The sequence below is a fragment of the Bos indicus genome, chromosome 28 (assembly GCF_029378745.1).
Source record: "Bos indicus isolate NIAB-ARS_2022 breed Sahiwal x Tharparkar chromosome 28, NIAB-ARS_B.indTharparkar_mat_pri_1.0, whole genome shotgun sequence".
Classification (NCBI taxonomy): Eukaryota; Metazoa; Chordata; class Mammalia; order Artiodactyla; family Bovidae; genus Bos; species Bos indicus.
Window position 1 is genome coordinate 39,360,525 of NC_091787.1, and position 25,305 is coordinate 39,385,829.

Genomic DNA, 25,305 nt, shown 5'->3' on the forward strand with positions numbered 1-25,305 from the left:
GGTTCTGACACTACCAGAGCAAGCACGGGAGGGCAGAGAACACAGATGGACTTAGAAATACAAACTGTTAGAGATGTCTTCTCTATCGAAAGGTGGGAGAGGAGCCCATGTCAGACCCAAAGCTCAGACTACTCTTAACTTCTCAGGGTCAGGAGGTTGAATTGCCAGGTTTGACCACGGTCAGGCGACAAATGTTGATTCAGGAGGCCGGCTATAGGTGGGTCAGCCTGTTAGAGGCATCACAGGTTTGCATCCAGCAAAGGCCTGAGTCAGGGGGCAGAGAGGCAAGGTCAGTGGAAGGGGGCGGGTCCCGAGTGGGGGCGTAGCCTGGAAAGGCTGGCGTGTGGGCGGGGGCGGTGCCAGAGGTGGGCCGAGGCTGGAGTCAGACGGCAGGGGCGGGCCCAGAGGCGGGGCCTAGCCCCAGACGGTTCGCGCCTGCGCATAAGGGTACTAGGGGGCGGGGCTGCGCGCGCGCGGTGTGCGGGCTCCGGAGGGCGGAGTCCAGGCAGGCGCCGGCCGAGGGAGGGGCGCGGTGGCTTTGGAGTCCTGCGCTCCCTCAGGCCGTGGACGCAATGGTGGCTGCTGCGGGGCAGGCGGCGGGACCGGCTTGGATGTGATGGGCGGCCCCTCGCTTCACCTACCGTCCTTGGGCCTGTAGGTCGCTGTGCGACCCATAGCCGGGCCGCGGCTGAGGAGGCAGCGCGACCTCCGCACGGTGAGAGCCGGGGTCGGGGCGAGAGCCGGGGAGCGAAGTCGGGGGCGGGAGACGAGGGGTGGCGAGCCCCCACGGCAGCGCTGAGCAGGGTTCGCGGTCCTGGGCCCAGACCTGGGCTCTTGGGATAGGGCTGTGGCGTCTTCCGGCCTCCTGCCTTCCGGAGGACCCTCTGGAGCCCCCGCGAGCCGCCCGAGGCCGGGCAGCTGTGGAGCGGGGAGGCCAGACGCCCCTCGCCCCTGGGGCTGTGACAGGCGCATCGGGGGCCTTGGGCCCCTGGGGCTGCGGCCCTTCTCTCAGGAGAAATCAGAGGCAAGCTGAGATACCCAGTGATTTCAGAGTCAGGATGCTTGTGAGGGTTGATAGGGGAAAGTACCGGGGTGCCCCGAATGACTGTGGGTTTTTTTTTTTTTTCCTTTTTAAAATTACTGGGCCCAAACAAAGACACACCCTAAAAACACATCTTGAGGAAAAACTTTGGTGGCCCACACCGTTGCATAGGTTCAGATTCTTCTTTTCTTTTTATGCATCTGCTGTTTCTCTACATATATATTTTTAATGCACCTTACTTTTTTTTGTCAGGCAAAGGGAGAATGAATCCTTTGGGGGAGCGTTTGATGGCCAAGCTTGAGTTTGAATTTCAATAATTGCAAATTCATCTTTGTAGGCTACCCAGCCAATTAGGCTTGCTGTTCCTAGACTAGGCCTGAGCAGCGTGGAAATTACCGATGCAGGGACTCTCTGCAGTCCCAGACTGAAGTGTGTATGTTTCACTCTCACTGGTAAAATAACTGGAAGGTAGCCTTTTCAAAATAATATTTTGAAAGACATTCCGTTTCACCCCCTCAGCATTGAAATATTAATCGAACCTATTAATTTTGCCATTAAAAAAAATTTCTTAAGTGTAACCTTTTAGACTAGTTTAAAGAGAGTTTGGTTGTTGCACTTCTTTAACCTAAAGGAATTTAAGATACTTGCTTTCTGAAGAAGATAGTCACAAAAAACATGGTTTATCTGTAATTGATTTATATATTACAAGAATTTAAGCATTCCTCCCTGTTTTGCCTGAAGTCAGACATTATTATTGTTTACCTGTTTATTTACTACTTCGTATCTTTAGTAGTTTCTTGCTTATTTTCTTTGGTGGTTCATCAACATGACGTCAAATAATCTTTAGGTAACACACACAACACACACTTCCTTGAACCTGTTAGCTGTAATTCATACTCTTTTACTTCAGCGTTGTATTAATATGCCATAGTAACAAACTGCTGGAAGCCATCCTGAACAGCAGGAGCTCTCCATTTAACAAAAACATAAGACAGTTTATTCTACCTTTCCTCACTCAGACCTACATTTTCTGTTTGACTCAACTTTGAATGGGAAAGAAGGGGAGACGTTTAAATTTCATGTTTAAAAATCCATCAGTGACTCTTCATAATTTGTATTCGATAAAAATCAGAGTCCTTCACAGTTTCTGGTACTTGTCTGTATTTCTGATTTCATCTTCTACCATTTTGCCTGCCCTGTCTGTACAAAGAGTACTTAGAGTTTTCTGAAGATGTCCTCTTCCTTTGTGCTTTTACCTCTATTGAGAGTTTACCTGTTGCCTCTATTGATAATTCTTCTCTAGTAAACAACTTGCCCTTCAAGGCCTGACCAAATTATCACCTCTGAATCTTGTCCAGACATCTTATCCCATTTGTCTCCACTGGTGCATTAGTACATTGTACATTCTGCAGTTAGTACTTGTCAGTTGGTAGTTAATGATTACTTAATACGTCTGTGTCCACTAGACTTTTGGGCTTAAGGGAAGAGACATTTCAACTCCTAACACATGCTGTTGTATGGCACAGGTGCTCACAAACTGTTCATTGAATGAATTTTTGAGGAATGCTCCTAATCTTGAATATAGTTTCTAGGCAAAGCACGTTAGCTACCTCTTGCCATGTTAGAAAACTTAGAAGAGATGACTGCACAAGGTACTTTAAAATTTCTAAGAATAAAGTCAAACTTACTGTAGCTAGTTAAGGAATGAAACCCTATTTATGAAACCCTATTCAGAAACCCTATTATGAAACCCTTTATAAAAAAAAAAGCCAATATGTTTTATGACACAAGAATGACAAAGAGTATGACCAGTAAGGATTTCTGCTTTTTAAATTTAGGCCTTTAAGACAAATTTGTCCAAGGTCATGCAGGTAGAAAGGGACAGAACTGGGATACAATCCAGGTCTTTTGACCATCTGTGTCCTTGCCCCCAGTTTCTTATTTCTAACTCTTTTTAACAATCAGAGTAGGAGATTTTGAGAGGTTTGGACGTATTTAGTTAAGGGAGTCTATTAGTGGAATATCGAACTTGAAAGAATTAATAGATTATTTGGTTCAACTTTAAAATTTTCACTCATTAAGCAACTAAAGCCCCAAAGGGCAAGAACCTTACTTGAGGTCACTTAGAGTTACTTGTATCCCGTATCTCCTGACGTCATGCTTGTGTATTTTTCATTATTCCATGGTGCTCCAGGGGAAAATGAGGAAGTTACCAATTTTCAGAGGGAGAGCAAATCAGCTTCAGCCTCCTTGACTGCTTAGCTGCCTGCCACTCTTAGGGTCTTAGAACCCTTGAGGCTAAGAAACATGATGATTCATTTGGGAATATAGGAGAAACCTAATCTCACTATTCCATTTGTCTAGAGAGATTTGGATCTCATTGCTCGACAGAGTGTCCTATAATAAGTGGCTTCTGCTCACCATATGGAGACCCCACATAAAGTTACATTTTGATGGTAAAATAAGATTTAATAAAATAAGGTTGTAGCTGGCCGCTGCTACTGCTAAGTTGATTCAGTTGTGTCCGACTCTGTGCGACCCCATGGACTGCAGCCTACCAGGCTTCTCCGTTCATGGGATTCTCCAGGCAAGAACACTGGAGTGGGTTGCCATTTCCTTCTCCAGTGCATGAAAGTGGAAAGTGAAAGTGAAGTCACTCAGTCGTGTCTGACTCTTAGCGACCCCATGGACTGAAGCCTACCAGGCTCCTCCATCCATGGGATTTTCCGGGCAACAGTACTGGAGTGGGGTGCCATTGCCTTCTCCAACAGCTGGCTGATAGCATGGTTAAAATTACATGTATGGCTAGCTGTATGTGAGACGAGCTATCTGATTACACCTACATGATAGGTTTTTTGGGAAAGAAAAATTGGTTTTATGCCTTTGAAAACGTAGTTTTGGAATGTATACTTAGTATAATAGGCCTGATCAATATCAGCAGGCTACTTAATGGTCAAAGAAATGAAAAAAAATTAAAATAAACTTAAAAGTTTTTTCTCATTTATTTGTAATATTGTACTGTAATCAAAGCATAGATATAGTGTTCAATATTTGCTTTCATATTTAATGTTTTCTTTTTGTTATGGTTTTTATGCATTTAAATTATTATACAGTGTTACAGTGAATTTATTTATAATAATTGGATATCGAAGCTGCTTCCCATTTTTCACAGGATGCAGTTAGTTAACTTGTCGAGGTCCTTTGTTTTGTTTCTTACCTTTAGGCTAAAGTTCCAGAGAGAGGCTTATAAGGTCAAAGGGTGTGAAGGTTTTTGTCATCTTTGAAAAATATTGCCAGGTTTATTTCTGATGGTAGTGTTTATTTACACTGCTTCCAGCAGCTTTGTTGACCAGTTTTATTTTTTACTTTTACAGGCTTTTGTTTTTAACTTTTTTTCCCCAAATGAGTATAAGAGTATCTGGTGTCTAAGGTCACTGTTCACAACAGAAAAGGAAGTGCAGTATTTTTCTCATTGTATTTTCTTCTTTGTAGGATTGTCTTTTGCCTATAAATTTACTGGAATCTTCTTACTAATTTTCATTAGCACTTAGCCTCATAAATATATTATTCTCTTGAAATACGTTTGTGATGTTTTATTTTTGTTATTTTTATTGCTGTAGACTTTCAATTTTAAAATTATTAAAATCATTGACTTAAAATTTTTTGTGTGAGATTTCATCTTTTGATTATGAGGTCTGAGAAAAATGTCCTTCCACCATATTTTTATTTTCTTAAGCTTGTAGAGTTTGTTTTATATATGTGTGTATATATGTGTGTGTGTGTGTGTGTATATATATATATATATATATATATATGCAGTTGTAATTGCATTTAAGTTATGTGGCTTTTATACTAAAGAGAATCACATTCTTATGAATATCTGAATTTCCGTTGCTAAACTACTGTCTTTTTTGTTCTTGAACTTGGATAGGAAACAAAATGAAGCTAATATAGTTATTTTTTTTTTAATAAATGGATTAAAAAAAAATTTAGACCAAAAATTTCATGAAAGCAATATTTTGGTTAATTGAAATATTTGTTGGTTCAGGATTAACTAGAAGATCAATTCTGATTTAACTTTTATTGTTAATCATTCTAAAATATATGAGAATAAAGTTTGGTTATCTTCTTCCTTTGGGAGTAAGATAGTCTAGATAGATGAGACAATCTTGGCATAATAGTTAACATTGATTGCTGGCACTTTGAATAGAACTTCTTACTTAATCTTCATAAAGATCCTAAGATGTGGATTCTTTTCATATTCTCATTTTGGAAATGAGAAGGAGAGGTAAGGTGACCTGCCAAAGGTAACACAGCTAGTAAGCATTGGAACTAGAACTCAAACAGTCTGCCTGCTGTTGAAGTTCTCTATTTGAAAAATATATTATTTTCCCTGCTCAGGATTTGAACTTTATCTTCAGGTCCTGGAAGCATATTAGATGTTTCAAAGCAAGAGAATGATATAGGATGTTGTATCTTTTAGGGAGATGGCTGCTGTGTCATTGGATACGTATTGACATATGTATATTGACATATTGTGGATATATATTGAATTGTGTTTCTGATAGGAAGTAGTTGAAATAGGTCTAAGGAGAAATGAAGCCTAAACTGCAAGCTGGAAGTAGAGATCAGGGGATATTATGGAAATATATGGAGCCTAGTAACTGATAAGAGAGTGGGAAGCTGGAGTGTTGATTTGGACATTATCGAGTTGGATAATGACAAATGACTATGTGCTCACAGCACTTTGTTCTGTTTTGCTCATAGCACTGACTGTGATTTATTGTACCTAAAACTTAGTGACACATTTACCTCCCCTATTGGGTTATGTGCTTGCCAAGGCCAGGAACTGAGTAGAAAGCATGAACTAATACAGGCAGATGGCAAGAAACCGAACTGGGGGTAGGAAACATGAAATCACCAAAGTCAAAAAGTGGCTGGAGGAAGAGAAGCTCTAGAGAGTGGCAGCTGTCAGGGAGAAGGGGAAAAGCCATCAGTGCAGGATTGGGTGTGCTAAGGAGAGGGGAGTGTTAGCACTGAAGAGAATACAGAATGCCACCGCCGGCTGCAAATGGCTTTGGTTTGTGTGATTTGCTGGTGGGCAGTGGCTCTGTGGAATTAAATAGTCTTTCCTTCGTTTCTGACCTTTTCCCCTCCTCAGGACCTTTTTCAGACTATGCTGTGTCCTCTTTATAGCTTTTGCCATCTGCTTGCTGCAGGTGCTGATGCTGGGGCCTGACTCAGCCTATGGAGAGCAACCAATCAGAATGATCCTTTCTTTTTAAGTGAATTGACCAAGCAAGAGCATGATAGGTGTAGTCGCTTGAGTTTTCAGTTCTTTTCTCCTGAGTTGGTTGCCTTGAATGCTTTCAGAATTACCTCTCTGACTTGGTTACTACCTCTGGTTGGTTGAGATTTGGAGTCATTTGGAAGCCAGAGGATTCTTAAAGCCTGCATCCATGAAACATTTTCACATTTTCCATGTCAGTCAGAAAGTTAATTTGAAAATATTTAGATTGTTTTTGAGGATTGTTGACCATCATTCCAAATAATTAAGAATCTGTGTTCTCTTTGTATAGTTCTGTCATTATCTAAGGTGTGGGAACTTGTTTTAAATTTCTGTGATCAGTTCCTAACTTACTTCATTTGTCTGTTTTTCGAGGAGTCACTTAGAAAAGGAATTTGTGCATGATATCGTCTGCTGCCATTTGCTTCAGAGCATCCTTTCCTTCACTGTCTGCGTTGTCCTTTCTCTTACCCTTATGCCCAGTTTCTGTACTTGGTAAGTAGAATAGGAAGTGGAAAAGAGAAAAAATATGGCTAATTATTCCTCTCTCCCGCCTTTCCAGTTGTTAGTCTTTTCCCTCCCTATTACTGCTCCCAGCTGTCCATTTTGGCATGATCTGCCCCATCTCTTCAATTCTGTGTGTGGTAATGGGAGATGCAAGACAGCTCTTTAATTGAGGAATGCAGGATTTCTTAGGGTTTTGTTCTTCTGTGGTCTCTGTTTTGATGTCATGTTGAAGAGCCTAGATGACATCTTATATCTTAACAGATGTTTTGATTCCCTGGCAATCTACTTCTCTTTAGAATGGAAAAAAATAAATGCAAGTCCTGTTTCTTTGACTCCCTCCTGCCTCCCTCCCCCCTCCCCCCACCCCCAACACCACCCCAGCCCCCCACCCCATCCTCCCATATCAAGATACCACAATCTTTTGATGATGGAGCCCCTAGTGGATACCCTAGAGACAATGAAGATAGGCAGTCACCAGAAGCTACTTTGAATTGTTGTTGTCATTATATTAATGAGATTTGATTGCAGCCTGAGTGCTTTGGGGAAATTTGAGAGCTTTCTCTGACCATTATGTCTTGGCAGGCAGTGTTAGGGTTGGGAGTTACAATTTTCTCAGAAGACCATAGCTCAGAAAAGCTGGGACTATTCATAAGAGCTGTTAAAGTGTACAGAATGGATCTGGTGATATTTTGATCTGAATTGGTAGGCTAGCCTACAGGAAACATATCCAGGTGGTGTTTCTTTACAGGGAGGCAGGGATGGCCATTTCTTCCTCGTTTATTTAAAAATTTTATCTCAAGCTTATTTTATTTTAAGATAGTCTGGACTTGTCAGCCCTTATTTGTAATTGGCATCAGCTAGAGCCGGAGAAGGCAATGGCACCCCACTCCAGTACTCTTGCCTGGAAAATTCCATGGACGGAGGAGCCTGGTAGTCTGCAGTCCATGGGGTCACTAAGAGTCAGGCACAACTGAGTGACTTCACTTTCACTTTTCACTTTCATGCATTGGAGAAGGAAATGGCAACTCACTCCAGTGTTCTTGCTTGGAGAATCGCAGGGACGGGGGAGTCTGGTGGACTGCCGTCTATGGGGTTGCACAGAGTCAGACACGACTGAAGCAACTTAGCAGTAGCAGCAGCAGCAGAGATGTAGATTTGGTCGTTTTTATGGCCAGTTCTGCCGTTGACTTTTTTTTAAAATGACTTGAGGATTTCTTCATGGTAAGTTTCTTCAGCCCAGACTTTGAGACCAGTTCCTGGATCTGGATTTTCTTCGTCTGTGCCATCTAGCCATTCAACAAATACTGCTGGGCACTTGCTAGTAATGATGCAGTGAAGAAAACATATTTTCTGATCTTGTAGGAACTTATATTCAAGTAACAAGATACGGGAAGTAAACAAGTATATATGTAATATGTTAATTATTTTTGTTGTTATTGTTTAGTTGCTCAGTCATGTTTGACTCTTTTTTGTGACCCCATGAACTGTAGCCTATCAAGCTCCTCTGTGCATGGGATTTTCTAGACAAGAATACTGGAGTGGATTGCCTTTTCCTTCTCCAGGGGATCTTCCTGACCTAGGGGTTGAACCTGAGTCTCCTGCATTGGCAGGTGGATTCTTTACCACTGAGCCACCAGGGAAGCCCATCAGCTATTGTATTGCTGTGGAAAAAAGCAAAGCAAAATAAGGTGGGAAAAACATGCAGGGGGGATGCTTCTGATTTATATAAGGCAGCTAGAGGAGGCTGCAGTGATGAGTGGTGAATGGAGATGTGGAAGAAGTGAGGTTGTGATTAATTTGTGCTGATATTAGGGGAGGGAATTTGAGGAAGATGAAATAAGAGCGCAGTCTTTTGTCTGAAGCATGCTTGTACTATTTGAAGAGTTGTAAGTAGATCCTTTTTTTTTGTACTTTGGTGAGGGACAGGGATGCCTGGTGTGCTGCAGTTCATGGGGTCGCAAAGAGTCAGACATGACTTAGCGACTGAACAACCACCACAAGTAGATCATTGGAGGCGCTGAGGGAAATGACATGAAGGTGGAAGACGAGGTCAGAGAGGTGTGGGAGGGGCTGCAGGGATGGCAGTGGGTGTGCAAAATAGATCATATATGACGTTTTAGGCCAGTAGATCTTTTCAGTTTTTACCCTTGAAATGGGAAGCTATTGGTTGATTTTGACTTGTTTTAAATAGACCTCTTCAACTGCTGTGTAGAGAATGTCAAAGGTGAGGCATAATCAGATAATTCAGCAGGCTTCTGCAATAACCCCCGATAGGAGATGATGGTGATTTTAGGCAGGGTTGGGAGAAGTGCGCATGTTCTGTATACAGTACATTTTGAAGGTAGAGCCACCAGAATTTGGTGGTGGATTGGATGTGGGTTGTAGGTTTTGACCTGAAAACCTGAAAGAATGGCATTGCCGTTTACTGGCATGGGGGAAAACTTCAGGAGAAGCAGGTTTTAGGGGTAATAATGAGTTCAGTTTTGGATTTGTTAGCACTCCAAGTAGAGACACTGTCTAGACAGCTAGGTATACATGAGTCTGCAGTTCAGGTCAGACAAATGGCTGGGGATATAAGTTTCCTGTCATTGGCATAGAGGTAGTATTTAATACTATTAAAACTGATTGAGATAATCTAGGGAGTGAGAGACTTCTCCACTGGAGAAGTCAAGAGACTTTGCCTTGGGGTCCTATAATGCTGTTGGAGAGAGAGGGACCTGGAGAGCGAGAGTTAGTACTAGAGTTAAAAAAGGAGAGTGGATCACAAAGAGTCAGACACGACTAAAGATTGAGGAGGCGCGTGCGCACACACGCACACACGCACATCAATTTTATCCTAATCTGTGACCCTGAGGTCTGTCATTATCATATATGTGTCTTTATGTATTGACCTATTTTTTCCCAAATGAAGACAGTGGCTCCTGGAGAGAGATATAAAAGAGCATCTCTTCCCTCCAGTTTGGTGAGTTTTCTTCAGTTCAAAAAACTGTAATTTTTATATGTGGGTAGCAAAATTTTTAATGAGTTATTAGGAATCTGTCAAGTTTTTTTTTTTTGGTTGTTGTTATTTTGACCAGTTTTTCTTTGGTAATTTTTACTAATTAGTAATTTTTACTAATTATCATTCTCAGTGGTTTTGCGCACTGCTAGCCATGTGGTTTGTGTGTTAGTTGCTCAGTCATGTCTGACTCTTTGCAACTCCATGGAGTGTAACTCAGCAGACTTCTCTGTCTGTGGAATTTTCCAGGCAAGAATACTGGATTGGGTTGCCATTCCCTTCTCCAGGGGGATCTTCCCAATCCAGGAATCGAACCAAAGTCTCCTGCATTGCAGGTAGATTCTTTATCGTCTGAGCCACCAAGGAAGCCCTTAGCCGTGTGGTAGGTTCTGAATTTTGATTTGGTTTTCTCTGTCTGCTCTTGTAGTTTTATTATGAAGTACCTTAAATTTTTTTAAAGTAATAAAAACCTTTTAAAGTATAAGCAAAATACTTTTAAGGGAAAAACTCAGCGGCCACTCTTTCTCCTTTTTTTCTAACGTCTCTGGTTGCACTTGTACTGTAACTGTTTCTGATTATTGAGTTATCTGAGATGAGTTCGGAAACTCACGTTGAAAGCCCATATTACAGTTACAGCACTTTATGTGCCTCTTTCTGTGGTTTACTTATGGTTGAGTACGTAGTTGTCAATATTTAGTGCCGGAGCATTATTGCAGCCGTTTCTTCGACTTCTTTAGTTTTCTTCCAGCTTTTCTTTCCTTAGCCACTGATGCATGCTGCTGACTTGGATTTCTGAAACAAGCTTTGTTATTGCTTAAGAACCTTCTGTGTCCCTGCCCCGTGTCTGTCTTCTTTCCCTCCTCCTACCTGCAGTTGTGCTCTGCTTTAGGGATGTAGAGTGCTCCTTAGGGAATACTAGGGCACATTTGAGGTTTCTTACCACTGGACGACAGGGGAAGGGTCAGATTCCTTATCAGTGTACAGAAAGTCCTTCATGAGCTGTGGCCCTCACCTCTGTCATGGTTCCATGAAGATGAGAAACTCTTTGACATCCCCGTGCTTTTGCACATACTATTTCTTATTTTTACAGAATACTATTCAACTTCTTAGCTCTATCTTGTTAAGTGACTTCGTCTTTTGAAAAGCTCAGCATAGACATCTCCTTTTCCAGGGTGGCTTCTGGGTCCATTTTTATCAGGTCTCCTCTCCCCATCCTCCATTATCTTCTCTGTCCTGTTACCTGTGTCCCTTTACATTTTGCAGTTATTTGTTGTAGTATTTGCTGTATGTTACTTTGTTTGCTTTTTGTCTGGTCTCCTTTGTTCCATTGCAAACTGATAGTTCCTCAATAAATTTTTGTTGAATGAATGATTGAATAAAGCAATTAATTATTCAGTTCAGTTCAGTCGTGTCCGACTTTCTGTGACCCCATGAATCGCAGCACTCCCTGTCCATCACCAACTCCCGGAGTTCACTCAGACTCACATCCATTGAGTCGGTGATGCCATCCAGCCATCTCATCCTCTGTCGTCCCCTTTTCCTCCTGCCCCCAATCCCTCCCAGCATCAGAGTCTTTTCCAATGAGTCAACTCTTGGCATGAGGTGGCCAAAGTACTGGAGTTTCAGCTCTAGCATCATTCCTTCCAAAGAAATCCCAGGGCTGATCTCCTTCAGAATGGACTGGTTGGATCTCCTTGCAGTCCAAGGGACTCTCAAGAGTCTTCTCCAACACCACAGTTCAAAAGCATCAATTCTTTGGTGCTCAGCTTTCTTCACAGTCCAACTCTCACATCCATACATGACCACTGGAAAAACCATAGCCTTGACTAGATGGACCTTTGTTGGCAAAGTAATGTCTCTGCTTTTCAATATGCTATCTAGGTCGGTCATAAGTTTTCTTCCAAGGAGTAAGCATCTTTTAATTTCATGGCTGCAGTCACCATCTGTAGTGATTTTGGAGCCCATAAAAATAAAGTCTGACACTGTTTCCACTGTTTCCCCATCTATTTGCCATGAAGTGATGGGACCAGATGCCATGATCTTTGTTTTCTGAATGTTGAGCTTTAAGCCAACTTTTTCACTTTCATCAAGAGGCTTTTGAGTTCCTCTTCACTTTCTGCCATAAGGCTGGTGTCATCTGCATATCTGAGGTTATTGATATTTCTCCCGGCAATCTTGATTCCAGCTTGTGCTTCTTCCAGCCCAGCATTTCTCATGATGTCCTCTGCATATAAGTTAAATAAGCAGGGTGACAATATACAGCCTTGACGTACTCCTTTTCCTATTTGGAACCAGTCTGTTGTTCCATGGCCAGTTCTAGCTGTTGCTTCCTGACCTGCATACAGGTTTCTCAAGAGGCAGGTCAGGTGGTCTGGTATTCCCATCTTTTTCAGAATTTTCCACAGTTTATTGTGATCCACACAGTCAAAGGCTTTGGCATAGTCAATAAAGCAGAAGTAGATGTTTTTCTGGAACTCTCTTGCTTTTTCGATGATCCACCGGATGTTGGCAATTTGGTCTCTGGTTCCTCTGCCTTTTCTAAAACCAGCTTGAACAACTGGAAGTTCACGGTTCTCGTATTGCTGAAGCCTGGCTTGGAGAATTTTGAGCATTACTTTACTAGCGTGTGAGATGAGTGCAATTGTGTGGTAGTTTGAGCGTTCTTTGGCATTACCTTTCTTTGGGATTGGACATCAGTTTAATTTTTACAGGATGTGCAAATAAACAATTCAGACAGCATTCTTAAAGCCAAAGACTCACCCTCATAGTGTCTTAGGAAATTGACATTTTGTTAAATATTTGTTCTTATGAGCAAATAATAATATTTGTTGATGATTCATTATATAGCTCAAATTTCTCTTTTTGTCTGAATATCTGAAAGTAGCTGATTTGAGCAATACAGGTTTGAACTGCATGTCCACTTATGTGTGGAATTTTTTCAAAAGTAGATACTATAGTACTGTACCATCTTGGTTGCTGACATCTGCAGATGCAGAGGGACCACCTATAGGCAAGGCTGACTGTAAGTTGTACTTGATTTTCAGCTGCATGGAGAGTTGGCACGCTTAGCTCCTGTGGTTTCATTTTTTTTCTCTTTGATGTTTCTGTTTGGATATTGTCCTTAGACATCTCTCATCCTAACCATATCTTAAACTAAACCATATCTTCCCTAAACTTTATCTTGACTTCTCCATTAGTGTTTTCTATATTACCATCTTGTAGTCACTTAGGTTTCTCTGTGGTAACTTTGAGTCTTCCTTCTATATCTTGTCATTACTGAGTTCTTTTGTAATTCAACAAAATGTTTTTGGCCACTTCCTGTGTTCCTGTTTTGTTCTAATGGTGAGAGGTCTAATAAGAGCGGGTCCCAGTCCACAAATGATTACGATGCAATGTGATGGGTATAATTTAGTAATAGTGGAATATCTAGGGCACCCTGGGATTAGAGAATATCTCTCTTTCATGTATCTGTTTAATTCTTATTTTGTCTACTGCCAGCATCTTTCAGGCCCTTGTTATTAACGTTTAGATAATTTTGCTGCTAAGTCGCTTCAGTCGTGTCTGACTCTGTGCGACCCCATAGACGGCAGCCCACCAGGCTCCCTCGTCCCTTGGATTCTCCAGGCAAGAATTTTAAGACTGCTTAATAGCTTGTAACTCTCTTGTCATTCCAGTTCATCATGAAATTTGTCACCAGGCTAGTTGTTTCAAAAAGGAAAGAAGAAAGCTACTTGTCTTTCTTTTTTCTCACAGAATAAAATCTAAAATAGAATAAAATCTGGAATGCAAGTCTTTGGCCCAGACTTCCTTTCTTGTCTTCTGCTACATGAACCTTTCATTCCAGCAAAACTCTCCCACATTCTGTTCCCAATACACTTTGCACTCTTCCTTTTTTGTTTCCTCCTCCCAGCAATGTTTGTTTGTTTTTTTTTCTCTTGCTCCTTCTACTCATTGAGATTGTATCTATCCTTGGACATAATTACTAATTGTTAAATCCTGTGTGAACTGTTTAGATGATCATGCGCATATTCCTGACACCCTCTTTTTCTTGGCTTCCGTGATATCACTCTCTCCTGTTTCTCTTTATTACCTCTTCTTTCTCAACTGTCATTACTAACTGCTGTCCCTTAATGTTCATATTTTCTAAGGTTTCAGCCTGACCTCTTTTTTTCTTCATTGTTATGCTTTCTTGAACACACGTTATTTTTTATTACCTCATACGTGTTCATTTATTCACCCTAGTTTCTCTCTTGAGCACCCCAGTCCTTAAGTTTGCTGTTTAGAATGTCCACCTGATTGTTTAACAGAAAATCTGAAACTTAAAACATCAAATATTTGTACATGGTCTTCTCTGGACTCACGTATTTACTTCATTTCCTGACTTGGCTAGTGATGTTGCCAGTCACTCAGTTACCCAAGTTGTAAACCTGAGAATCATCTTGACTTCTGTTCATTTTCCTTTGGCGGTCAAGTTCTGCTGATGGAGCTTTTCCTTCCCCATTCTCCTTACTGTTTCCTTGGGCCAGGCTCTAATATTCTGAGTAGACCATTGTAAAAAGCCCTTTTGAAAGTGATTCTTCTCTTTGTGTCCTGGATATTCTACAGGAAATGCATGTTGGTTGTATCCAGCAGGAACGTCAAAGGCAAAATAATTTTGAATCTGCCATCCTAGAATAGCACTTGAACCAAGGACTAAACGTTGTGTATCCATTAAAGGTCTATTTCCTAAATATCTCTGTTAGGTGACATTGGTATATGCTTTTTACAAGAAATTTGCTTAAGGGTTAATAACATAATCTGTAAGGATAATGGGAAAAAGCAAGAAAAGATACATGGATAAGTGCCAGATACAACCTTAAAGGACATTTTCTTAATGAGGTAGGAAAAGAGATTAAAGGTTTGAAAGTAATACTTGCTGTTCTGTGTCCAAATGCCAGTTAAAGAACAACTGAGTTTAGGAAGATCTTGAGGCTGTGAATAAATGAAAATAGGAGCTTTAGTGTGGAGAACTGTAAGCTAATATATTTGAATAGTACTTTGAAGAGATGCTGTTTAACTGTCAGTTAATACCCAGAAGAGACTCCTGATATCATTGTTGCATGTTCCTGGAAGATGCTGGCCTAATATGCTGATGCTGCAGATAGGATAACATAATCACTGTACCTCTACATCCTTTAATATGATTCACCAGCACAAGTTGTTTAGTATTGAATCATCATTTTCTGAACCCAGATATAGCCATAGAAGAGCTCTTTAGTTTCCTGAACTTTTTCTTGATTTGCTAACAGATTTTGTAAAATTTTGTGGAATTTGTCTTGCTTGTAACATTTAAAGAATTCTACATTTGCAGAAGAAAGTATTTTAAGATTTGAATCCTTTATATTCTGGATGATTTAGCACATATTTCAAAATAATTGAATTTTACATGTTGGTGAATATTTTGCAGAAATACTAAGTGTATTTTTATTAGCTTTTGCTGTTGCTACATTGTTGATCTTTATTTACATTTTGGATAAATTTAGGGTTTGTGAGGCTGGCAGTAGATTCTCACTTGGAAATTATGTTGGAAAATCTTTGAGCATCTGTAATGTAGCATTTTGACATTTAGGGTGGGGTGTGTGAATCATTTTGGCTTACATTGTTCTGCCTGGGGAGCACCCTAGAGGAGGTAAGAAAGAAAGGTAAAAAGTCTTCAGAGAGAATAAGGTGGACCAAGGTACATGGGTGGGCATTTTGAGCCAAGGCGGGTAGTATGGCTCCAAGACTGATAAGAAGTCCCAAAAGATCATGGTATGGTCACAGATCCTTGGGTGGTTTGGTGTAAGTGGAAGACAGGGTTTGTTGTGCAGTGATGAGAGAGAGCTGCTGCAAGGGAATGAAAGCCAGATTTTGAAGGTTTTTTGGTCTTAACTGCATTTTCTTTTAATTTTTATTTTTAGTTGGAGGATAATTGCTCTACAGTGTTGTGTTGGATTCCGCTGTCGAACAGCGTGAATCAGCCAGAGGTGTACACGTTCCCCCTCCTTCCTGAGCCTCCTCCCAGCCCCTCCTTCCACCGCACCCCCAGGTCGTTTCAGAGCACCAAGCCGAGCTCCCTGTGTTGTGTTCAGTTGCATTTTCTTACAGTCTGTGTGTCTATGGATAGGTCGTGTGGTTTCTCCAGTTTCATTTTGCTTAAATTTACAACATGAGAATAATGAAAATATCTACATTGTAGGATAGTTGTGAGGTTTAAATGAGGTATTGCAGGTACCTGGGATACAAGTCCTCGTTGATGTCACCTGCTGCTGTTAGTAGTGTTTTAAAGCATTTGTTCTTTGGAGGGCCACTGAAAGAGTTTGAGTTGAAGAGGGAAATGATCAGATTTGTGATTTTAAATATCAACTCTGGGAAAGCTATAGGGATGAAATGAAGGGGAAGAAACTGAAGGTAGGAATTAAGAAAAATTATGCTAGAATACTAGCTAGAGATGGTAAGATTCTAGATTAGGAAGTGAGGTAGTGTTGGAGAAGACAGAATGGAGTTGAGAATTATTACAAATTGACATGACATTGTATTCCATGAGTTGGAGAGATCTAAAGGAAACGATTCATGAGGTCGCAAAGAGTCGGACACGACTGAGCGACTGAACTGAAACTGAACTGAACTGAAAGGAAACTAGGAGAGCAGACAGCCACCATGGAGTACCCAGCTAGGTAGGAAGCACTGTATTCTCCTACTCATAAGAGAGTGCAGAGAGGGTGGTTAGAAGCCAGTACTTGTCATTGCCAAGGAGCCAATGACTGAGCTGGGTTGCCTACTTTTCCTCAGTGGGGCAGAAGTATTTGGGCAAGTCTGGATGAGTCCAGAGCAGTGACTCTGGGCAGCTCACTGGGATGAGATAATGGGATGGGATAATGTGCCTACTGTCAGGAAACTCTCCTAGGTGGAGAAGAAGAATGGCAGAGACCACAAGTAGACCTAAGTGTAGTGGGGCTTCCCAGGTGGTAAAGAACCTGCCTGCCAGTGCAGGAGACATAAGAGACATGAGTTTGATTCCTGGGTCAGGAAGATCGCTTGGAGGAGGAAATGACAACCCACTCCAGTAGTCTTGCCTGGAGAAACCCGTGGACAGAGAAGTCTGCCAGGCTGCAGTCCATAGGATTGCAGAGTCAGACACAACTGAAGCAACTTAGTGTATATAGACCTAAGCAGTACCAGGTATGAGATAGAAAAAGAGCTAATCCCTGAGGAGTTGGAATGACTAACTGACGGTGTTGTGCCGTATTATTATTTAGATTTTCTAATTACTAAAAGAGGATCAAGCCCTACTAGAGACTCACCTAAGGTAGTTTTGTTAATTTTACAAGCCCAGAAGTATCCTTCAGACATTTGCTATTTTAACATTTGATAGTGAGACCTTTTGAAGTATTACTTTATAGTCATTTGGGTAAAGATGTATTTCTGTTTTTTAGTTGTGTTTTTCTTGAAATACTTTATACCCTTTATGTTTGTGTATTTTCATTTAATTGTGTTGTGTCTGGCAAGTTTAATTGTAGCATTTGAAAAACTACCTTTCACAGTAAAATGATTAGTTTTTGTTTATTACTAAGTTGACTATTCTTACCTGACATAATTTCACTTAAACATTCTTTCATAACAGATAACAAAGTTCTATCTAGAATCTTATGACATGTATTTTCTTGTTACTGAAGTGTTCTATGCGTTGTATTGACCAGTTGCCAGTATAGGTTAAATATAAATGTACTTTGATTTTAAGGTGTGGTTTTAAGACTTCAGACTTCTGTGGTTTTAATACTCAGACTTCAGCCTTTAACTTTTTTCAGTTGTAGTTTATAAAATTATCTATTGTTTGTGTCTTTAAGGTAAACATGATTTTGGGATTGTTCATAGTGATATTAGTACTTTCATTTCTTTATCAGCAACCCCTAGTTGTTATGTTTCTTTTGCTGTGGAATTAGAATAAGATTCTTTCCTACATATTGCTATGTCCAAGGTAAAACAAACAAACCCAAAACACCCTTATACTAAAATTGTAGTCATAACATTTATTTTCTTCAGTAACTTTCATTTCTTCACTCAGTAGCTTTTACTGTTTTTTCTACATCTTTTAAGAATGAAAATTATTCAAATATGTTGTGGTCCTTGTTTTCAAGGAGCTTGCAGTCTAGTAGAGAAAGTAGAACACATGTAGACATGATTTTAAAGATAAAATGGTGTGATACTTGCTATACTTAGAGAGGCATAGGAGTGTTTAGGAGGAACACTTGATCCGGGTAGAGATCACATGGACATGCTAATTCTACAGTGAGGTTTATTGTTTATGTTACATGAAAAGAGAAAATACAGAAGCACAGAGCTGTCATCTAGTAGCCTGATATAGATCAGAACATAAGGCATAGGACATTCCAGAGAGCAGAAGTATAGATATTGTACTTCATGCGAGGTTGCAAATTGCAAAAAACCTGTTCTGGTCCTTCACCTCTTGTCATGCCATCTCTTTGTAGAGCTGTTGTGTATACTTCTTGTCTCCCTGGGGGGGACACTGCTCTGGGTAGTAGAAGAGACAAGTTGGTTTGTTGAGGGGAAATACATATGAGATGGGTTGATTATTTAGCATGGGTAAGAGAAATTTAGGACTGACTGCTTAAAACTTTTTTTTCTTTTAAATTTGGAAATTATTTCATATTCAGAAAAGTTACAAGAATGAGAGTAATACAGAGACTGAGTAGTGTTTATCCAGGTTCACCTTTTGTTAATATTTTATGCCCTTTGCTTATCATTTGCTCTCTCACGTATGTACATAAATACGCATATGTATACATATGTCTGTATATGTGTCTGTGTTCTTGCACGTGCCCACATGTGCCAAGCATTTGGGAGTAAGTTGCATATGTCATGACGTGTGCGTGCTAAGTTGCTTCAGTCGTGTCAGACTTTGTGCGACACCGTGGACTGTAACCCAGCAGGGTCCTCTGTCCATGGGCTTTTTCAGGCAAGAATACTGGAGTGGGCAAGAATAGTGAATACAAACTACTTCACTAAATTTTACATTGATACAGTAATTTAATCTACCATTTGTATTCCAATTTAAAAAAAATTGACTAGGTCTCTTTTATAGCTTTAACCCCCTTCCACAGACTGCCTTTTAAAGAGCAGAGAATCAATCTTGAGAGATTTTTGGTAGCAGTTTTCTATTAAAAGTCTGAAGGAAATCATGGAGACTCAAGTTGGATTCCCCTTTTATTCTGCATCTTGTCTGTCCCCCAGTCTTTCCATCTCAGAAAATGGCAGCACCATTAGAACAACCATAAGTTGTTCCATTTAATCTATCAGCAAATGCTATGGCTCCTATCTCCCCAGTCACCTTGAACTCCTTTCTGTCCATCAACTTCACCCTGCCTCTCCATATTTCTCATCTGAATCCTTCCTGCCTAGCTTCTAAACTGATTTCCCTGCTTTCATCTTTTCTCTCTTACAATTCATTCTCCACATAACAGCCGGAATAATCTTTTAGAAATGAAAATTGAATTGTGTCACTCTCTTGCTTATAGCCTTGATTGGCTTTTCATTGCATCAGACTGCTAGCTCCTTTTAGATAACAACTTAAATATTATCCCTCTAAGATGCTTTCCTTGATGTCCAGGATGCTCTTTTCTTCTAGCATTTCACTGTTTTCCTGCATAGGATTTATGATTCATACTTGTTTACTTGTATTTATTTTTCTTTTTTTCTGTCTCCTATACCAGACTAATTGCAAAAACCATAGCAGTCATATCTATTCTGTCAGCTTCTGTATACCTGGCACTTAGTGTATTGCTAGGCGCTTACCAAGTCATTAATAAATATGTGAATACTCTAGTAAAAGGAGACCTGGGGGACTTTCTAGGTCTGCTGCCCGCTCAGTGTAAGAGTCTGCACTGTCTCTGGCAAGTGACTGTCTGTCTTGTTTCTGAATGCGTTAACTTGTTGAGTAAATTCTGACGGTTTGAAAAGTTTTCATTATTTTGGTCATAGTTTTTCCTCCAAGGAGCAAGCATCTTTTAATTTCATGGCTGCAGTCATCATCTGCAGTGATTTTTGGAGCCCCTCAAAATATAGTCTCTCACTGTTTCCATTGTTTACCCATCTATTTGCCATGAAGTCATGGGACTGGATGCCATGATCTTAGTTTTCTGAATGTTGAGTTTTAAGCCAACTTTTTCACTCTCCTCTTTAAGAGGCTTTTTAGTTCTTTGCTTTCTGCCATAAGGGTGGTGTCATCTGCATATCTGAGGTTATTGATATTTCTCCCGGCAATCTTGATTCCAGCTTGTGCTTCATCCAGCCTGGCATTTTGCATGATGTACTCTGCATATAAGTTAAATAAGTAGGGTGACAGTATGCAGCCTTGACATACTCCTTTCCCGATTTGGAACCAGTCTGCTGTTCCATGTCCAGTTCTAACTGTTGCTTCTTGACCAGCATACAGATTTCTTAGGAGGCAGGTCAGATGGTCTGGTATTTCCATCTCTTGAAGAATTTTCTACACTTTGTTATGATTTACATAGTCAAAGGCTTTGGCGTAGTCAATAAAGCAGAAGTAGGTGTTTTTCTGGAACTCTCTTGCTTTATCGATGGTCCAGCATATGTTGGCAATTTGATCTCTGGTTTCTCTGCCTGTTCTAAATCCAGCTTGAACATCTGGAAGTTCACGGTTCACATACTGTTGAAGCCCGGCTTGGAGAATTTTGAGCATTACTTTGCTAGTGTGTGAGATGAGTGCAATTGTGCGGCAGTTTGAGTATTCTTTGGCATTGCTTTTCTTTGGGATTGGAATGAAAACTGACCTTTTCCAGTCCTGTGGCCACTGTTGAGTTTTCCAACTTTCCTGGCGTATTGAGTGCATTTTTACAGTATTGTCTTTTAGTATTTGAAATAGTTCAACTGGAATTACATCACCTCCACTAGCTTTGTTCGTAGTGATGCTTTCTAAGGCCCACTTGACTCACATTCCAGGATGTCTGGCTCTAGGTGAGTGATCACACCATCGTGGTTATCTGGGTCCTGAAGATCTTTTTTGCTTAGTTCTTCTGTGTATTCTTGCCACCTCTTCTTAATATCTTCTGCTTCTGTTAGGTCCCTACCATTTCTATCCTTTATTGTGCCCATCTTTGCATGAAGTGTTCCCTTGGTATGTCTGATTTTCTTGAAGAGGTATCTAGTCTTTCCCATTCTGTTGTTTTTCTCTATTTCTTTGCAGTGATCACTGAGGAAGCCTTTCTTATCTCTCTTTGCTATTCTTTTGGAATTCTTCATTCAAATGGATGGATTCAATCTTTCCTTTTCTCCTTTTTCTTTAGCTTCTCTTCTTTTCTCAGCTATTTGTAAGACCTCCTCAGACAACCATTTTGCTGTTTTGTATTTCTTTTTCTTGGGGGTCCTCTTGATCCCTGCCTCCTCTACAATGGCATGAACCTCCGTCCATAGTTCTTCATGCACTCTATCTATCAAATCTAATCCCTTGAATCTATTTCTCACTTCCACTGCATAATTGTAAAGGATTTGATTTAGGTCATACCTGAATGGTCTAGTGGTTTTCCCTACTTTCTTCAATTTAAGTCTGAATTTGTCAATAAGGAGTTGATGGTCTGAGCCACAGTCAGTTCCTGGTCTTGTATTTGCTGACTGTATAGAGCTTCTCCATCTTTGGCTGCAAGGAATATAGTCAGTCTGATTTCGGTATTGACCGTCTTGTGATGTCCATGTGTAGAGTCTTCTATTGTGTTGTTGGAAGATGGTGTTTGCTACGACCAGTGCATTCTCTTGGCAAAACTCTGTTAGCCTTTGCCGTGCTTCATTTTGTACTCCAAGGCCAAATTTGCCTGTTATTCCAGGTGTTTCTTGACTACATACTTTGGCATTTCAGTCCCCTATAATGAAAAGGACATCTTTTTCGGGTGTTAATTCTAGAAGGAATTGTAGGTCTTCATAGGTGTTCAACTTCAGCTTCTTTAGCATTACTGGTCAGGGCATAGATGTGGATTACTGTGATGTTGAATGGTTTGCCTTGGGAACAAACAGAAATCATTCTGTGATTTTTGAGATTGCATCCAAGTACTGCATTTCGGAGTCTTGTTGACTATGATGGCTACTCCAGTTCTTCTAAGGGATTCCTGCCCACAGTAATAGAAATAATGGCCATCTGAGTTAAATTCACCTATTCCAGCCCATTTTAGTTCACTGATTCCTAAAATGTCCATGTTCACTCTCACCATCTCCTGTTTGACCACTTCCAATTTGCTAAAGTTAAACTAAGGCCCAACATTTATTTCCTTGAGATTTAAACACATTTTAATTTTTCTGCAGTAATGTATTAAATTAGCTTAGAGACCTGAGATAATTTGAATGAGAGATTGGTGCGTATTCTTTTCTGTCTAAATTATTTCTTGAAGGTACCAAGGCAGACTGCTAGTACATTATTTGACTTTTTTCTATCAATACTGTGATCCCTACTTTCCTGAAATAGGATACTATTTTGATATTACTTTCAGTTAAAACTAATAATTAAATGGTAATTATAATTGAAGTTTAGAAAGGATTTTTCTGAGAAAAATCTTACTGTAACTAACGTATTTAAAAGTAGACTTAAAAATGAATCCATACTTTGTTTTTACAGAGACATGTCTTTAGAATTGAATTATAGTAATGTCCAAACTTCAGGATGTTTATTTGAATACTTGGAAAGCTGTTTTCTTATAAAACATTATTTTATGTTTGTACAATCCAAAATAATAGACAATAACACCATTGGATATTAGTAGTTAAATTTAGAAAATAAAATTGATTAAAATTATTCTTTTGAATTGATATGTGAAAAGAATCACGTTTTATTAGATGAGCATTAAGGACATTTAAAAAGAATGAGGGAACTGACAAAGGATTAATTTCCAAAATACACAAGCAGCTTATACAACTCAATACCAGAAAAAAAAACTTGATCAAAAAGTGGGCAAAAGACCTAAACAGACATTTCTCCAAAGAAGACACACGGATGGCTAACAAACACACAAAAAGATGCTCAACACTGCTCATTATTAGAGAAATGCAAATCAAAACCGCAATGAGATATCACCTCACACCAGTCAGAATGGCTGTCATCAAAAAATCCACAAACAACAAATGCTGGAGAGGGTGTGGAGAAAAGGGAGCCCTCTTGCACTGCTGGTAGGAATGTAAATTGATACAGCCACTGTGGAAGACAGTATGGAGGTTACTTAAGGAGCTAGGAATAAAACTACCATATGGCCCAGCAATACCACTTCTAGGCATATACTCTTGAGGAAACCAAAACTGAAAAAGACACATGTACCTCAGTGTTCATTGCAGCTCTGCTTACAACAGCTAGGACATGGAAGCAACCTAGATGTCCATCCACAGATGAATGGGTAAAGAACTTTTTGACCAACCCAGTATAGTTCTTTACACTGGCCATCGTGTGACAGTGTCTACTCAGGTCTGGGGAAAGGGGAAGAATGAGGGGAGCAATTCTCTGGATGACTGACAGCCAGTATGCAAAGTTTTATGTGTATGCAAAAGTTTGTTGGTAGGGTCTTTACATTTTAAAAGTTTCTAAGACGTTGCAATAGAATGTTTTATCCTTGTGTATTTTAACATATACTGTTCAGAACATTTTACATGCTGCATACTCACACAGACACGCATAACTGAAACTACAGTGTCATGAAATACTTCCACTATGCATGATGCCTTCTGCTATTTTCTGTTCCATTCTTACTGTTGTATCTGTAGCAGGGGCATTGATTAAGTAGAAAAAAACTGCCTTAAGACTACAATAAATCTATAATTTCTAAAATTTAATATAAAGATGACTCTGAAATGTTGCAAAATTAATTTAAAAAAAAATCCAGCTGAGCTTTATAAAAACTGCTGAAGCTGTAACTATCTTAGGTTCTACATTGATTTTCCTTATATGAGACACTTACAAAATAAAAATGTTTACATAAAATAATTACATTTTATAGTACTATTTCAGGTGTTAAAAACATTGCAGGCATGTTTCTTGCTCTGAGTCCGCTGAATGTGACATGCCTCATTTCTTTGACCTGACAAATAAGACCATTACTACCCACAAATGGTATCACTCCATAGGAAGAGTCTGTCACCATTTTACAGTCTTTTTCTACCTTAGTCTTTCATCAGCAGCTTGATTATAGAATTCAGATAAATCCTTTTGAGGTTATCTGCAACTTCTGTCTTCCTTTACTGGCATTTTCCCTCATGGTGGTCTATTCCAGTATTATTTTGCTATTGTTGTTGAGTTGCTAAGTCGTGTCAGACTCTTTGCGACCCCATGGATTTTGTAATTCATCCCAAATAATAATTATTTTTTACCTTCAGACAGTTTTGATTTTTACTTCTCAGTTATATCAGTGTGAATTTCTACTTGCTGTTTTTCTCCTTTAATAATCATTGCCTACTTGTATTTGTATTCTCTTCCAACATCTCTTTGCCTTTTATTTATTCTGTAATAAGTTTTAGATTTCCCTGAAGTTCACCTACTACTTATTGGCAAAAACATGTCTTCTTTCATCTGTCTTGTCTCACTTAAAATTTCCCAGTTGTCATTTTATAGCTTCATTTTTCTTTATTTGTTCTTTAATTTCCTTTTACTGATGAAGGTGACTGGCTTCCAGTTCATTATCTCTCCTTTTACTTAAGATTTCTTCCCCAAACTGCTTTTAGAATTTCTCTCTGCATCATTTGAATCAGACAGTTTGACTTCCAGTGCTGTTATGGCATCTTCCTGTATAGAGAATTGTTTTTCATTTTCCTCTCTTGATTTCTTAGCCATCTCTGATACCTTTAGGTGGTGAGAAGTATCTTCTTAGACTTTAGTACAAATGTTGAGTTCAGCCTCTCAGTCGTGTCTGACTCTTTGTGACCCCATGGACTATAGCACGCCAGGCTTCCCTGTCCATCACCAACTCCCAGAGCTTGCTCAAACTCATGTCTGTTGAGTTGGTGATGCCATCCAACCATCTCATCCTCTGTCGTCCTCTTCTCCTCCTACCTTCAGTCTTTCCCAGCATCAGGAGCTTTTGTAATGAATCAGTTCTTCGCATCAGGTGGCCAAATTATTGGAGCTTCATCTTTAGTCCTTCCAGTGAATATTTAGAACTGATTTCTTTTAGGATGGACTGGTTTGATCTCCTTGCAGTCCAAGGGACTCTCAAGAGTCTTCTCTAACACCACAGTTCAAAAGCATCAATTCTTTGGTGCTCATCTTTCTTTATAGTCCAACTCTCATATCCATACATGAGCACTGGAAAACCATAGCTTTGACTAGATGAACCTTTGTCCAAAACTAGAAAAAAACCAGAACTATTATCTTTATATCCTCTCAAGTTATTGCTTTTTTCTTTCCAGTCTTTGAAAGAATGGGTCACATTTCCTGACTCCATTTCTTTA

At 39.9% G+C, this 25,305-nt stretch overlaps 1 protein-coding gene across 8 annotated transcripts in view; it reads left to right on the forward strand.

The window, feature by feature from the left end:
- Window positions 1-480: 480 nt before the first annotated feature.
- CCSER2 (coiled-coil serine rich protein 2) overlaps window positions 481-25,305 on the forward strand; it is a 156,164-nt gene continuing 131,339 nt past the window's right edge. For 3 of the 8 annotated variants that reach the window (XR_002180088.2, XM_070782270.1, XM_070782271.1), the window contains exon 1: window positions 485-715. The gene's annotated coding sequence lies outside the window, so the exon portion shown is untranslated. Of the gene's footprint in view, window positions 716-25,305 lie in introns of all 8 variants that reach the window. The other 5 variants (XR_002180089.2, XR_011564685.1, XM_019953811.2 and 2 more) reach the window with 4 other exon arrangements.